General features: G+C 40.4%; 1 non-coding gene across 1 annotated transcript; it reads left to right on the top strand.

Moving 5' to 3' along the window:
- Window positions 1-13,372: 13,372 nt before the first annotated feature.
- LOC116280734 (U6 spliceosomal RNA) lies at window positions 13,373-13,477 on the top strand. Its single transcript, XR_004190218.1, has one exon. It is a non-coding gene; the product is annotated as a U6 spliceosomal RNA (small nuclear RNA).
- The last annotated feature ends 1,508 nt before the right edge of the window (window positions 13,478-14,985 follow it).

The raw sequence follows: 14,985 nt of genomic DNA, 5'->3' as shown, positions 1-14,985 counted from the left end.
GTCAAAATCCATAGAATATACAGCAAGAGTGAATGTAAACTCTAGACCATGGCTGATAATGATGTTTAAATGTAGGCTCATCAGCTGTAACAAGTGTACCACTCTGGTGATGGGTGTTGACAGTCGGGGATGGTGTGCGTGTGTGAGGAGGGAAGGGCCTGGGGGTATATGGGGATTCTCTGTACTTTCTGCTCAGTTTTCGTGTGACCCTAAAACTTCTCCAAAAAATTATCTATTAAATATACATATACCTTTTAAAATTTAAATTTAATATATTATATATATAAAGCTTTATTAAATTTAATTTTTCATTTCACCCTTAGAAACAATGATCTGTCAAAGTCTTCTATATCGTAAGTGGAAGTGGAAACATGGCTTATATCACATTTGGGAATATTGCTCCAACCTATTTACTGGATGACCCAGCACACCTTTCTCCTAAATTTGGAAAAATATCCAATATTTAACATTAAGTATTATGCTGATAAATCTGATAAAATCGAGACCAAGTCAATGTCTCTCACTATCTCTACTTTTATTTCACATTGGACTTGAGGTCCTCGTCAGTGTTACAAATCAAAACATATATATATATATATATATATATATGAAAGATGTCTTTGCATGTGATATGTTATGTACATAGAGAATCAAAGGGAATCTACAAAGAAGCTATCAAAACAATTAGTAAAATGACCAAATATGGTCTACAGATTTAATATAATTCTGATCAAAATCCCAGCAACATATACTTATGTACGTTGACAAGCTGATTTTAAAATTTAAATGAAAACGCAAAGGATTTAGAACAACCAAGACAATCTTGAAGATGAAGAAATCTGGAGTATCTACAGTGTCAGATTTTAAGACTTCTTATAAAACTATGTAATTAAGACAGTGTGGTATTTGGATACAGATAAATAAACCTATGAAACAGAACACAAACATCCATCAACAGAAGAATAGATAGCATATTTTGGTGTATCTATACAATGTAATATTGTACCACAAGAAAAAAGAGCCAATTACTGAAACATAAAACAACACAGATAAATTTCACGAACAACATGTCGAGCAAAATAAGCCAATTCAAGAGTACATGCACTGTGATTCCACTTTGATGGAGTGAAAAACAGGCCAAGTTAATCTATGAAGACAGAAGTCAGAATAGTTGTCACCTTTGGGAGGGTGGGATGTTGACTGGAAAGGTCATGAGAAAATTCTGGGACAATAGGAATGTCCTTAATATGTGCCAATTTGGATCATGATTATCGTGATTATATCATGAGATATTTCTCTGTCTCTGTCTCTGTCTCTCTCTCTCTGTCTCTCTGTCTCTCTCTCTTTCTCTTTCTATATATATATAGGCATACACTTAAGATTTATACTTTTCACTATATGAAAAACAATGAATTCTAAAATGCTTGTTTCTTCTCAGTAAGAGGTTCAAGTTGCAATAATTCATCTTTTATATTGGAGGGGGTGCCCTGGCACACTCAGACAACTAGACCCCTAAAAACATCACCAATGTGGGAGGTCCGTAGATCCTCATAAGATTTTTCTCTCACCGTGTTGTACACATTTGTTTTGGGGCATTCAGAGTATTTGCCATTTCCTGCTCAACAGGTCCGCTTACCATGACATCATTAATATGTTGGATCAACTTCGTATCTTTTGGAACATCAAGACGATCAAGACTAGGAAAGTGTCAAAACCCTGGGGCATAACTGTAAACGAATGTGTACTGCTGTCATTCCCAGGCGAATCTGGATTTCTTTTGATCCTCCTTCATGATGGGAATTGAAAAGAATGCGTTCACCCGATCAATAGCTGTATTCCAAGTGCTGGAGGCTACTTTGATCTCTTCTAGTAAAGATACCACATTTGGCGCAGCAGCTGCAGCTGGGGCTCCCACTCATTTAAGTTTACCACAGTTCACCATCTTCTGCCATGATCCATCTGATTTTTAGGGACCATACAGTGAATCAAACGAGAATAGGATGAACCACCTCAGCAACCTGTGACTCCTTGAGAGTAGTGCTCAGCCCTGCTATTCATCCAGGGTGTGTCATTGCTTTCATTTTAATTTCTTGCAGGGGTAGAGGGGAGCGGTGCAAATTTAAGAGCTTCCTACATTAGCTTTCTACTGCTGCTATAACAAATGATCATAAATTTAGTGCTTAAAAAGAAAGAAACTTATTATCTTACGGTTCTGCAGGCCTAAAGTTCAAAATAGGTTTCATGGGGATAAAATCAAGGTATTGGGAGAACTATGTTCATTCAGGAGGGCCTAGGGGAGAATCTCTTTCCTTGGCTTTTTTAGCTTCAAGAGACTTCCTGCATTCCTTGGCTTGTGACCTCTTCCTCTACCTTCAAAGCCAGCATCATAGCATCTTCAAATCTCAGAATCTGACTTCCTCTTCTGCCACCCTCTTCTATTTATAAAGACTCTTGTGATTTTATTGGGCTTCCCAGATAATCTAGAATAATTTCTCCAGTTCAAGGTCAGCTGATGAGCAACCTTAGTTCCATCTGCAACCTTAATTGCCCTTTGCCATGTAACTTAGTCACAGGTTCCAGGAAGTAGGACATGGACATCATTGAGGAGCCACTATTCTGCCTACCATACTTCCACTAATTTCTGCTGTCATAACACCTCACAATCAAGTAATGAATATGAGGGCTCGCTCAGCTTCTGGGTAAATTCAACCTAATGATGCATTTAGAGCTGGGAAAATAATCATAGGGTGGTCCATAGATCTATTGTGTTCACTGTGAGGTGGACCTAGAACAGGACTCTGTTTTCACATGACTTCCATAGCTCCTATAGGCATTTCAATTCCCTTGCTCTGTCACTATCACCTATGATCTGGTACCCAACATCCCTTGGAAATCAGCTTTCTGTGAATGTACAGTTATCCAGTAGATGACCTTTATAGTCCTTTGAAGATAGTTTGGGAAAATAGCTACTGCTATATGACATTATACTTCCTGTGACATCACAGCAACTTTTCTCCAAAGGAAATAGCCTCCCTTTCAATTAGTGGACTCTGGGTCTGAGAACTGAGGGATTGTGATTTTCCAGGACAGCTTCTGACACCAGCTTTCTGCTGGCCCACTATTAATTTTTCTGGTTGTATAGGTCAAACAACACCATCATCAGCTGCTCAACTGTCTTGCCCCGAGGAATACCTTGATCTGTTAGATGTCTTCCAACAGATTCCTGCAGGTCACGGGCTCCTCATTGTCATTCTAGCTGTATACTCATTATGGAAATTATATTTGTCTTGCCTTCTGATGGTAAAATGCTGACACCTGGTCTCTAGGATGCCAGAAGCGTATCCTCTGTACTGTAATAACCTTCCATTCCACCCCTGGCTCACAAATGATAACCAACATTAATTTCTCTCATTCCCCACGGCCTAAGTGAAGTGAGTTCTCTGGGGCCCTCTGGAGAACACAGAGAGCTGTTTGTTTTTGTTTTTTGTTTTTTGTTTTTTGTTTTGTAATGAATCTATTCAAACAAGTCCACATCTCTGATTCTTTTGACCTATTCCTTAACCCTCTGCCAGGACAGTCCTGGCATCTCCAGTTCATGTACTCTAGGCCTCCAGAAAATAGGAGGCTTGAGAATTAAGTTGCCATTCGTGCAGTAGATAAGGCTCGTCTCCAGAGGCCCTTGCCAGGATGTAAACCTTGCCAGTACTCATGTCAATACACTCTTCCTTACCAAACCCTCTGTTTGTCCCCTCTGAGCAGCCTCAAGTTACATTCCAAGCATACTGCCTTGAAATTTGTTGGGATACATAACCTTTGGTGAGTAGTTCCCCTTTTTCTCATAGTGTGGAATCGTGTGAGGGATTGTGATTTTTCCAAGATGGTGCTTGACATCAGCTTCCGACTCCCCTACTAATGGTTTTTTTGTTTGTTATAAGTCAAGCAGCACCATCATCTGCTGCTCAGCTGTCTTGCCCCTGGGAATACCGAGGTCAACTATACACCGTCAAAGGTTCCTGTGAGTCACGGGTCCTCATTATCAGCCCAGCTGTATACCTCACTGTGGAAATTACATTCACCTTGTATATGAACAGTGCTTCCAGTTTGCACTACACTAAGACTTGATGCTGGTTTTTGTTATAGACCAGGGGTTGGCAGACTAGGGCTGGACACTTTAAATTGTTGTAAAATTATGGAACACAGCCATACCCATTTATTTATGTATTGCCTATGGCTGTGTTCATGCTACAGTGGCATGGTTGGGTAGTAGAAACAGGGACCATGAGGCCTACAAAGCCTAAGGTACTTGCTATCTGACCCTTTAAAAACCAGTTTGCCAATTTTTGGTCTAGATCAGCTCTGCCCAGCAGAACTTTCTGTAATGATGAAAATGTAAGGTCTGCACAGTTCAACGTAGTAACCACTAGCTGCATGTGGTCGCCAAGGACTTGTAATGTGACTGAGAAAAAAAAATCTTGATTTTATTTCATTTTGATTGGTTCATCACTGCATGAGACTAGTGGCTATTGGACTGGACAACACAACTGAAGAAGCAGTGAGGAAGCTGGGAAAAGGTAGCGATCTTAAGGAGGACAAACACATCTTGAAGTCATCCACCACAGGGAAAGATCTTGCACAGTCTTCAGAAAATGCAAGGTTGCTTTCCTCTAACTGAGGGGAAAGGATCACCTTTGCTGGTCCAGGGAGCAGAGGAATGTGGGGGTTGACAGAACTCAAACACATCCAGCCAGAAGTCCTCATCCTAGGTCTCAAGCTGTGAAGCCAGCCTCTTTGTGGTGCCACCACTCTTATGTTCACATTTTGAGCCTGATTATTAGCACAGCCTTCTGGATGCAAGAGATGAAGTTCTCTTTAAACAATGGCACCGAGGCATTCTGGTTTCCGGACCATACCTTGAATTGATAGATTGTTGCCCTGAGTCTTTTATTTTCTTCCTTCTTGTGTGTGTTAACAATAGCAACTAATTTCCCAGCCCTCGTATCTTTCAAGTATTGCAGTTATTACATAAACCAGTACATCTCCTTCCACACGCTCCCACTCTTATCCACCACAGTTGACATCTAAGAAACTGTGTTACTTTGCCAGGCCAGAGATGACTGTTGTCCCACTTCCAGGGGACTACCCCATCTTTCCCATCAGTTTCCCATTCTAAGTGTCTGCTTCCTATAACTACTCTTGGTGTCAACATTCTTAGTCTGGGTTCTCCTAGAAGCAGCCCCTGAGACAAGGATTTGGGCGCATGTGGTTCACGGGGACCAATGCTAGGGGGGAGCGGGTTGGGGAGTATGAAAGCAAGACGGGAAAGGGTAGGAAACCAGTATATGGTGTGTTAATAAACAGATCACTATGAAGGGCACCTGGGGCTCCATCCTGCTGGGAGCCCTGGAAAACGACGTGGAACACAACCTCAGATTTGTCCTCCGACATTATTGACTGAGGGATTCTCCCTGTGTGTCAATTTTCTGGCACTTCCTGCCTGTCCAGGGCATAGGAAGAGAGAAAATTCTCAGATGGAGAGTTACAGGTGCTTCCCCTCTTCATTTTCAGGAATGGTGAGTGTCGAGGTGATGTGGGCAGGGCACCAACTACATCTGCTACAGCACTGAATACGTTAAAAAAAAAAAAATCTGTGAGTCCATGACGGTGCTCAAACAAAGAGGGGTGGCCAAAGCAATAAATGGGAAATCAAAGCACAACACACACACACACACACAAAACCTCTTTGATCGCCATTGGAGGTAATCAGTATATAATACATCATTCTGACAATTGGCAATTAAAGGGGAAAATTAAGCATGGAACCTAAGTTTCCTGTATGAATCGTATTTCAGGGTCATCAGTTAGCCCTGGTCAATGAGGAAAAAGTCTTTAAAGAAAAGTTACCATTTTCATCATTGTTTTTTGGACTGAAGTAATGTGAAGTCATTATTTGCTTTAACATATTTCGGAATATAAAAGGAGGGTAGATGAAACAAATGAGGGAAATCTTGATAAGTATTGAATAAATGGAGGTTCACTCTACTATGCTTTTTTTAATCTAAGAGAGAGGGAGAGAAAGTCTTTTGCATTTCTTCTCCCTTCCAGCACTATCATTAGCCTCGAGTTGCATACACATTCTTCAAATCCTGATTACCCATTATTAAGATAAACAAAGCACTAAATAATGCACTCGAACTGCAGTCCACAGCTTTTTTCCTAAGATGCAAGTTCCAAATCATGATTCCCGTTCCTGCTTTGATCACATTATAACCTTAAAGTTTCCCCGATGAACTGAATCACTTACAGGTAGCCAACGCTCGCTATGAAATCATGCATGTCTGCACATCTCATAGGTTTTGTTGCATGGATTTGAAAACCAGTGAATATGAGGTTCCCATCAGAATGCCTGGCATGTGAGGAAGGTACTAAGGTTGACACTGTTTCCCACCATCTCCTCCCCTTCCCAAACCCAAGAAGGAAAAGATCCTTTCAAGTTTCTTCCAAATGTAAATGTATTACCTGAGAAGGGCACTAAGTTAACTCATTAGCACCTTTTAACACATAAGCAAAGTTTACTTTATCAGAGTAACTGTAGAAAACAAGGTCCCCCGAGGCAATGGGACATCAGCTGCATAAATGTCGACAGGGACAAGGTAGTAGGGAAAGCAAATACATAAAATTCGATCTCACGTTTGTTTGTGGAAATGCACTTTCTGGGTTGCTTTTGTTATCAATCTCATTTCATCTTCACCGACCTCTATTTAACAGCGAAGCCTCAAGAAGCTTAAAGCATGGAGCCGGATTCAAACAGCTACTAATAGACAGAGCTAGAGTTCGAACTTGAATCTTCTGACTTCTGAAGGAAGTGTGGAAGTCCGGAGCCCAGAAGGAGAGCTGTGAAGAACAGGGAACAGCAGAGTGAGGACGTCTCAAAGAAGGAAGAACAGGTGGGGTATTTGCCCCATTCATAGTGGGACCCCCTTGAGCCTCCCTACTGTAGCTGGGGTTTCGGTTTCTGTATGTGCCTCTGTCTTACTTACACAGAAGCACACCTGGGCCAGTCCTTTTGGTGCCTGGAATGGCCTAACGTTCAATTCTTGAACACCTTCCTCAGGAGAGTCATGATCGCATTGTTTTCACACCCAGGTCAAAGCCAAATAAGATCTCCTTTCAAATTTTCTAAAAAACAGTCTTCAAATTATACCTACAGAATATGTTCTGATTCTGGAAAAATCTAATTTCATGTTTCCAATCTTGACTTCATATATAATATTTGATTTTTTTTAAACTATTGATAATTACCCCCATTTTAGTCATTTGAGATCCAGGGCATAGTGAGTTTTAAAAATGCTTACATCCTGTGGAAAACACTTTAAAAAAGAAAAGAGGCATATATTTTGCTGATTTTATAAGTCATATATATTTGTAGCTTTAAAAATTCAATTCTTAGAGAAGTGTACAAATGAGACAATTTCCCCCGTAATCTCATTCTTCAACATGAACCCCAGTTTATAGCTCTATGGCTATTCTTTCAGACTTTTTATTTTGCAGAGTTTACAAGACACTTTCACATACTTCATCTCATTGAAACTTCACAACAGCAGTATTCAATTATAAATGTGAGATTGGGGAAATTGTTTTCCAGTGAACTTTAATAACCTTCTCACAAAAGGGAGCTACCATGACTGACTACCTTCTATTCACATTTTTGCAAACCCAGGCCAGGATTTATTTGCTGTGACCTTTTCATGCTCAGTTTGTATAGCAAAGAACAGACTGGGCTGTGGAGAACAGAATCAATCCAAAATCTGCTAAGCATTTTGGTTCTATCAGCTACAGCCTTAGCTAAACAAAAAAAAAAAACGTTTGCATGGGTAACGGATAAAATGGAGCAGTCTTCCAACATACTATCAAGGATGCTTCTTCAAGATCACTGACAAATTAAAACGGGGGTCTAGCCAGTCTAAACGTGGTATAAACCTGAGTTCAAATCAGAGTAAATGGTGGTATCTCTTCCCAAATAAGTGGGTAGAGATAGACTTAACACACCAATTACCACTGGAGATAAAGTAACAGCTCTCAAATTAATGGGCTAAAACAAGTTCCCCCAGGCTAACAGCATAGTCTTGGGGTTAGCTGCTTAATTAGTGGGCTCTTTGTTCTAATAGATCTTTTAGACAAGATCTTGAAATCAAGTCTGGGTTGGGGCGGGGTGGAGGGGGTGAGGGGGGTGGGTGGCTGGGCAGAGGATATTGGAGAGAGCTTGGAGTCTTAGGAGAAACCGCTTGCTATATTTTTAAACTAGATTAATGGAAAGATAAGAACCTTGATTCTAAAAAGAGGCAAATCAATCTTATCTCTTGATTTAGTTTGTCTATAATGAACTGCTTATTTCGGCCTAGGAAGTGGCTTCAATGAACCCATTATGATGGCCAAGGACTAACCATGATTAAATTTCCCTCCAAGGATAAACAAAAGGAGAGTTAATAATTTTCAGTCTTACTCCATTTCCAAATCATGAAGAGAAGTGTTTACTAGGTAAATTAGTCTTTTTAAATCATCTTTATAATTGTGGCTTCAACATTTGACGCTTTCACTCTTTAGTTCTCAACCTGAAGCAGCAGGAAATGGTGACTGAAGTGGGTTTGATTTCCCCTGAAACAAAGAGGCAGCAACAGTCCCTGAGCTCCCTGGCCTCGGAGCAAAATGCAGAGTGATCTGGAGTACTGTGACCTAGCTTGAAACGTTGTAATGGGCCCGGTACTGAGTCACATCCTCATAAAACAAACATCTGTCTCTCTAACCCTTCCCAGCTTGGGCGGGGCCCCCACCCCGGAGCCAGAGCCGCTTTCCGTCAGTGCTGAGGGCTTTGGTGACGAGACTCTGGCAGCCCATCTAAGAAAAAGACATTCGGGGAATTTTAAGTGGTTTGGATCAGCAGTTGTCATGTACAATTGATGTTCATTTATATTTTACTAGCCAAAATCTAATGCTGCCCCAAATTGGGAAAGAAATATTTCAAATACTAATCAGGCCCAATCCTGCTTTAATGTGAAAAATGAGCTGTCCTACCTTTTTTCAATCCTAGTCTCAGAAGAGAGATTTAATATTTCCTGACAGTGCTTTAAATACTTTGCTGTTCAGACTTCAATGAATCCACAATAATTATATCAGTTAAACCAGCTTGGTTTTTCCAAAGCTGTCTCCAGCTTAGGGGACTTTTGAACTCCTTATCATGGCGTTCATTCTTTGATACTAGGTTTAATAGAGGAAGAGCTGATGATACTCAGAGGATCACCATTTAACCCTTTAACCCATTTACCTATTAGCTATTTTTATTTTTTGGTTTTTGTTTTAACCTATCAATTCAGGGCTCTACAATTTCCCAGCCTCCTCCTTTCCAGGCACTTAATTGCACTGAATCTAGGAGCCATATGCTATTCCTAGTGAAGAGTTTCAAGGGAGGCCCAATGGTTTATAATTCCCAGAAGATCAAGCAATGAAGACTTCAGTAGATTATCATTAAGAACTGACTTAACAGTGAGTATCTAACCAAGCCTTTTATAGGAGCTTTTATTTTGTCATTTTGATAAAGAAGGCTAAAAAATGACCTTTGTTTCACAGATAGGGAAAGCATGAGATGGTTCACCATTGCTTTTTGTGGGGGGGAAATAGTACCAGGTTCTTTAGCTGGAACTCAGTTCCACTCATTCCTCATCACTCCTCAAGAAATCCAACAGTTTCATCATAGTTGTGTCTTCAGTCAGTATACTCATTCTTACCGAACCACACTCTCCAGTAAAATGAGAATTTCTCAATGCACTGTATTGGCAATCTCCAGCCTTCATCTCCACGAGGGTTGAGCAAACAAAGGAGCACAGTTGAGAATGATTTTCCATCAGAGGAACAGCCAAGGAGCACTAAACACACTTACGTACAGCCACAAGGCAAGCATAGGAGTTGGAAAGCCTCCCCTCTGTGTGCGCAAGGCAGCGGGCCTCGCCTTCTGAAGATGTCAGGGAATGGTAGGTGGAGACCCTCTTTATTTCCACAGATGACCCCTAAATCTCTCCAGAATCTGTCTTGACTTCTTGGGAAGTGTAATTAATACCGCTACAAACCAGTGATCACATTTGGGAACTCTTTCATTGCTTTCCTATAATTTCTTGTGTAAAAATAAATCAGAATCTGTAGAGTGGATGTTTATTAATAAAAAAAAGAAATTATCAAAGAGATGAATATAAATGGTTAAGAAATCAGAGCAGGCTTGCACAACACAGACATCGCAGGGTCGAAATTGAGGAGAGACGATAATAATGTTTGCTTTGAGCTTCTCACTCCACATTTATGATGTTTCCCCTTAATTTTCTCATAATTAGTGATTTGCTATTTTACATGTCACCACGTCTTATAAATCCAGACTTTCATTTGATGCTCTGTTTTTTAATCCTATCTTACCCATTGACAATGATGCTCCAGGAGAAATATCAGTAACTAAATTTGCTATTTTTACTCTGAGTGGGAAAATTTTCGATAATATTAACAGGCTAACTTAGAAAAGGTCACTTCTTAGGGCAATGGGTTTGGACTATTTGTAGGATTAATGCCAAATTGGGATGCTATGGTGGTAAGACTTTCAAATTTGGGAGTCAGAGGACACAAGGTCTAGTTCTGATTTGGCCCTTTATTAATTATAGGAGCTGCTTAGTGGAATATGTGTAATTTAAACTTCCCCTTTTAGTTCATAGGAAGTATATAGCTATGCATATATTGGTTAGCTCAAGCTACACCTGAAGAGTGTCATTTGCTCTAATCAAAATTTCACACCATAGGTGTTGTCAGCTAGTCTTCTAATAAGAAATCCCACCTTCCAGAGGGGTTCCCTAACAAGGATTTAGCAATCTTAGTCTTCCAACAACACCACCAGAGTATTCTTAATTAGCATAATGCATGTTAAAAACCTGTTTTTATTGGTAAAAATTAATTTTCAATTAGCATGGGGGTTTTAACCAGTGCAAACAGTGATTTTAAAGATTCGTGGATTGTATAAAATATTCTAGAGCTCCCTTCCCAACTGTATAAACAGAATAAGAATCTAGAAAACCCTGTGTCCTGTACCTTAGGGGTATCATTCCTAGATTGTCTTGGGTCCGGCCATTGACTCAGTTCTCAGTCTGCCAGTGGCCTGATGCCTACCATGAGGTTACGGGAACTCTGCATCTAGAATACGATCATATCTGCCTCAAGTGAACAGTGCCTGCATGGGTGTGGTTAGACTACCTAAAAACTCAAGAGCTGGAATTTCATCAAGCTTACAGTTTACTTTGTATGAGTTGTTTTGTGCCTGCCTTCTAGTGTTTAACGTGTAACTTTATACACAGACAAATTTGGTCAGAGATTTCTTTCAGTCTAAACTGGTGAAGAGGTTGTGTGGGACATAGTTATGCCTAATTATCTCTAATTATTGGTGATTACCACTGTCCACAAAATAATCTTTGCATCATTACCCTTCACTCAGCATTGACGTCTTTTTAGCCCCATGCTAGATATTCTCAATGTCACCCAGGTGCCTGTGGGCAACTAGAGGGTAATAAACTCATAGATCTCCAGACTCCAGACCCAAAGGGGTTCAGTGGGATTCAGTTCACAGGGCTCTCCTGGGCTAGCAGTCCCCTCAGGCCCCTATGGTCTGTTCTGACTATTACATGGTCCTTGTTTCCAAATCCCAGAGGCAGTAAAGATTTCTCCACTTCCCCTCAGGGAACAGAAGCCCTGAGGAGTACTGATCAGTACTTCCTGCAGACTAATTTTTCCTGCGGACTACTTCCATGGGGCCACAATCAACCCCTTCGGTAACCGCCCGTAAGAACAGAGCACAGATAGGAATATCCTGTGGCCATATCAGAGGTGATGACAGAGGTGATGACGATGACGACAATGACACATGGTTGTTAATACAGCTTCCACACGGCAAAAAACAGTGTCTCCTTGGATTGTGTTTGGCTGCACTTAAGTAAAACTCAAGGAATTTTAGCTCAAACCACTGTTTTCCTTTTCATATAAGTCGGGCAATCCTAAGCTAGTGCAGGGCTGCCACAATGCTACCAGGGAGCCAGAGCCTCCCTTCCTGCTCCAGCATCATTCACTTGTGGCCTTGGTCCCCGCGCTTTCAGGGTGGCTGCAGCGCCAGCAGGCACACAGTGGAGAAGCCTAGAGAGCAAAGTGCTTTCACAAAATAAGCTTTTGCCTTTTTACTCAGGAAGGAAATCTCTCTCCAGGGAATTCTGCTTCCATGACATTGATTGGAACTTTGTCATCCCCTAGCTGCAAGGGAGTTGGGGAAGGGCATAATTTCAGTAGGGCATATCACCATCCTGAACAAAACAAAATTCTGATAGGAAGGGAGAAGGGGCACGGACAGTGACAGGCAACTCGTACTGCGTGCCGTTCCTACTCATCACCAGTCACTTCACCACGTACTTTACATACGTACCATCTCTAACATTACCCAGTACCCACGTCCACATAAGGAGACTGAGAATCAAAGGCTTTTGGTAACTTGTCCAAGAAAATGGCAGATCCATGATTTGAATCCAGGTCGACTCAATTCACAATAATAATAGTTGACATTGGTCAAATGCTTGCTGTGTGTCATGTTCCTCTAGGTGTTTCATGTGCATTGACTCATTTCTTCCCTCTAGAAGCCCTCTGAAGAAGGTATTTTTATTATCTCTGTTTATCAGATGAGGAAACCAAAGCTCAGGGAAGTTAAGTAACTTGCTTAGAGTCACTTTAACCCAGATCTGTGTGATTCCTTAGCTGCTGACCATCCACTATACAGCTTCTAAAAAATTCAATCCTTTAAACTGTGAACATTGCCACCATCTTACTAGGATAGTTAAGGCACCAAGCAAACAAGCCAAAGGTAAAATACCAATAAGGCAAGCTAATCAATACTACAACTTAGAAGGAGTAAATAGAGGAGGAGCGGAGAATGGAAACTGGGAATTCAAGAAATAGCAAGGAAATGAATGAGATTCAAGATGATGTTTAAGCGTGTGCCAGAATACACACTTAGTATTTTCCCCTGATACAAAGGGCATCTTTCTCTACATTGGTGTGTACTCTTGATGAAGTCACATGGAAACATCTACCACAGAAGACCGTTGCTCATTGCCTGCCCAGTAACCATTTTTTATTACATACTAATGGAACTCCCATTTTACTAAGAGCAACATTAGGCTCAGTTAAAATGATTAACTTCCATAGACTTCCTTGCCTCTATGGGTTGGCCAATGACATATAAGTAAGCACCATTTTTTCGTTAGGGCTTCCTGAAGAATTATTGTTTATCACTGAAAAGATACAAGTTTGTGCTTGCTTTAGCAGACCATATACTAAAATTGGAACAATACAGAGAAGATTAGCATGGCCTTTGTGCAAGGATAACATGCATATTTGTAAAGTGTTCTATATTTTGCACAGTTCCCAGAAGTTCTGCTACATCGCTGGCTAATACCAAGGAAACAATGAATCAAAGCACAACATATGGCATCAGATATTGAAATTGTGATTTTCCTCACCCAAATGAGACAGACAGATAGACATAGAGACAGAGACAGAGACAGAGAGATGAGCTCTATTGGTTCATACATATACCCTTTATTCATTTCTCTTCTTCCAGTCTGGAATGCAGTTGTGATGTCTGGTGTAGCAGCAGCCATCTTATGAGCATGAAGATTATAGTCTCATGCTAAGGATGACACAGTAAAAAGATGAACAACTGCTTAACTGCCAAGTCCCTGATGGCATTGTAGCACCTCCATACCATCCTAAGCTTGCCTATCTCTGGATTTGTGATGATTTATGAAAAATAAACCTCTATTTAGTTAAACTGCAGTCGTTTTATTATTGTTGTTGTTGTTACATGAAGCTGAAAAGAATACCAACTGATAGAAGTGGGCATGCTATTTTCTCCTTCAATCAGCTTTATTCTTTCTTTACTACCAAAGTTATCTCCAGCATAAGGCATATCATTGTCATTGACCAGCTTCAACTGTATAGAGCACCAGGTGTGATGTTGATTAGTCTGGAAGGAGTGATATTTTGCACTAAAGTGGGCCTCAGGGTAGTAACGGGGCATTATACGAAGAATAGAAACTTTGGCAAATCTAATCTTCATGACAATGTTTACTCCTCCACTCTGAGCCTCAGCTTCCTTATTTCTAAATTGAAGGCCATACTAATCTACCTTAAATATTTACTGGGAGTTGTGTGAAATGCCTAACTCAAGTGTTCCGTATGTGTTTTTCATTATTATGAAGTCCCCTCTCTCTCACCAATACAAATGGAAGAATTCACCTCACACCCTCCTACTCCTTCCTCAGTGCATCCCTCCGCCTTCTTGTGTTTTGGAAAAGGATCTGCCCGGTTTTCATTTTATCTAGACTTCTTAAGGTTAAAAAAAAGTTATTGGGGAAAGGAGTAGGAAGAAGATACAGGTCTATAGCGTGTAACCCCAGGCGTGGATGACTCTGCTCTCAGGCAGAAGAGAAGCCACGAGAAGAGAGAAGACAAACATCTCCCCCTTCCTCAGAGCTTGCATTTTTCCCAAGTGAAACAGAGACCTGAGTTTCTGACCATATCTTAAGGGCCACAAAGTATAACTGCATTTTAATTAGGGTTTTCCTTGAGAGCTAAGTCTTCTGAAATTTGCCCTTGGTATCAAGTCATGATCATCTATACTATATATTTGCACTATGCACATATATACATACCACATACATATTTATATATAACATTAATCTGTTACTATGACAACTATTACAGGACTAACAAATTAAACATTATGACTCCACTGTAATAAGAAAAAGAAATTCAAATGAAACACCAAGCATTTGTTTAAGCACAAATAGCATTAGTAATTAAATACACAGAGACAATACAAAAAAAATCACACATTAATATTTAGAAGCCTTTTCCAGTATG

Source organism: Vicugna pacos, chromosome 5, assembly GCF_048564905.1.
Source record: "Vicugna pacos chromosome 5, VicPac4, whole genome shotgun sequence".
Classification (NCBI taxonomy): domain Eukaryota; kingdom Metazoa; phylum Chordata; class Mammalia; order Artiodactyla; family Camelidae; genus Vicugna; species Vicugna pacos.
The sequence above is the reverse complement of the archived record's forward strand: the minus strand, read 5'-3'. Positions and strand labels throughout refer to the sequence as shown.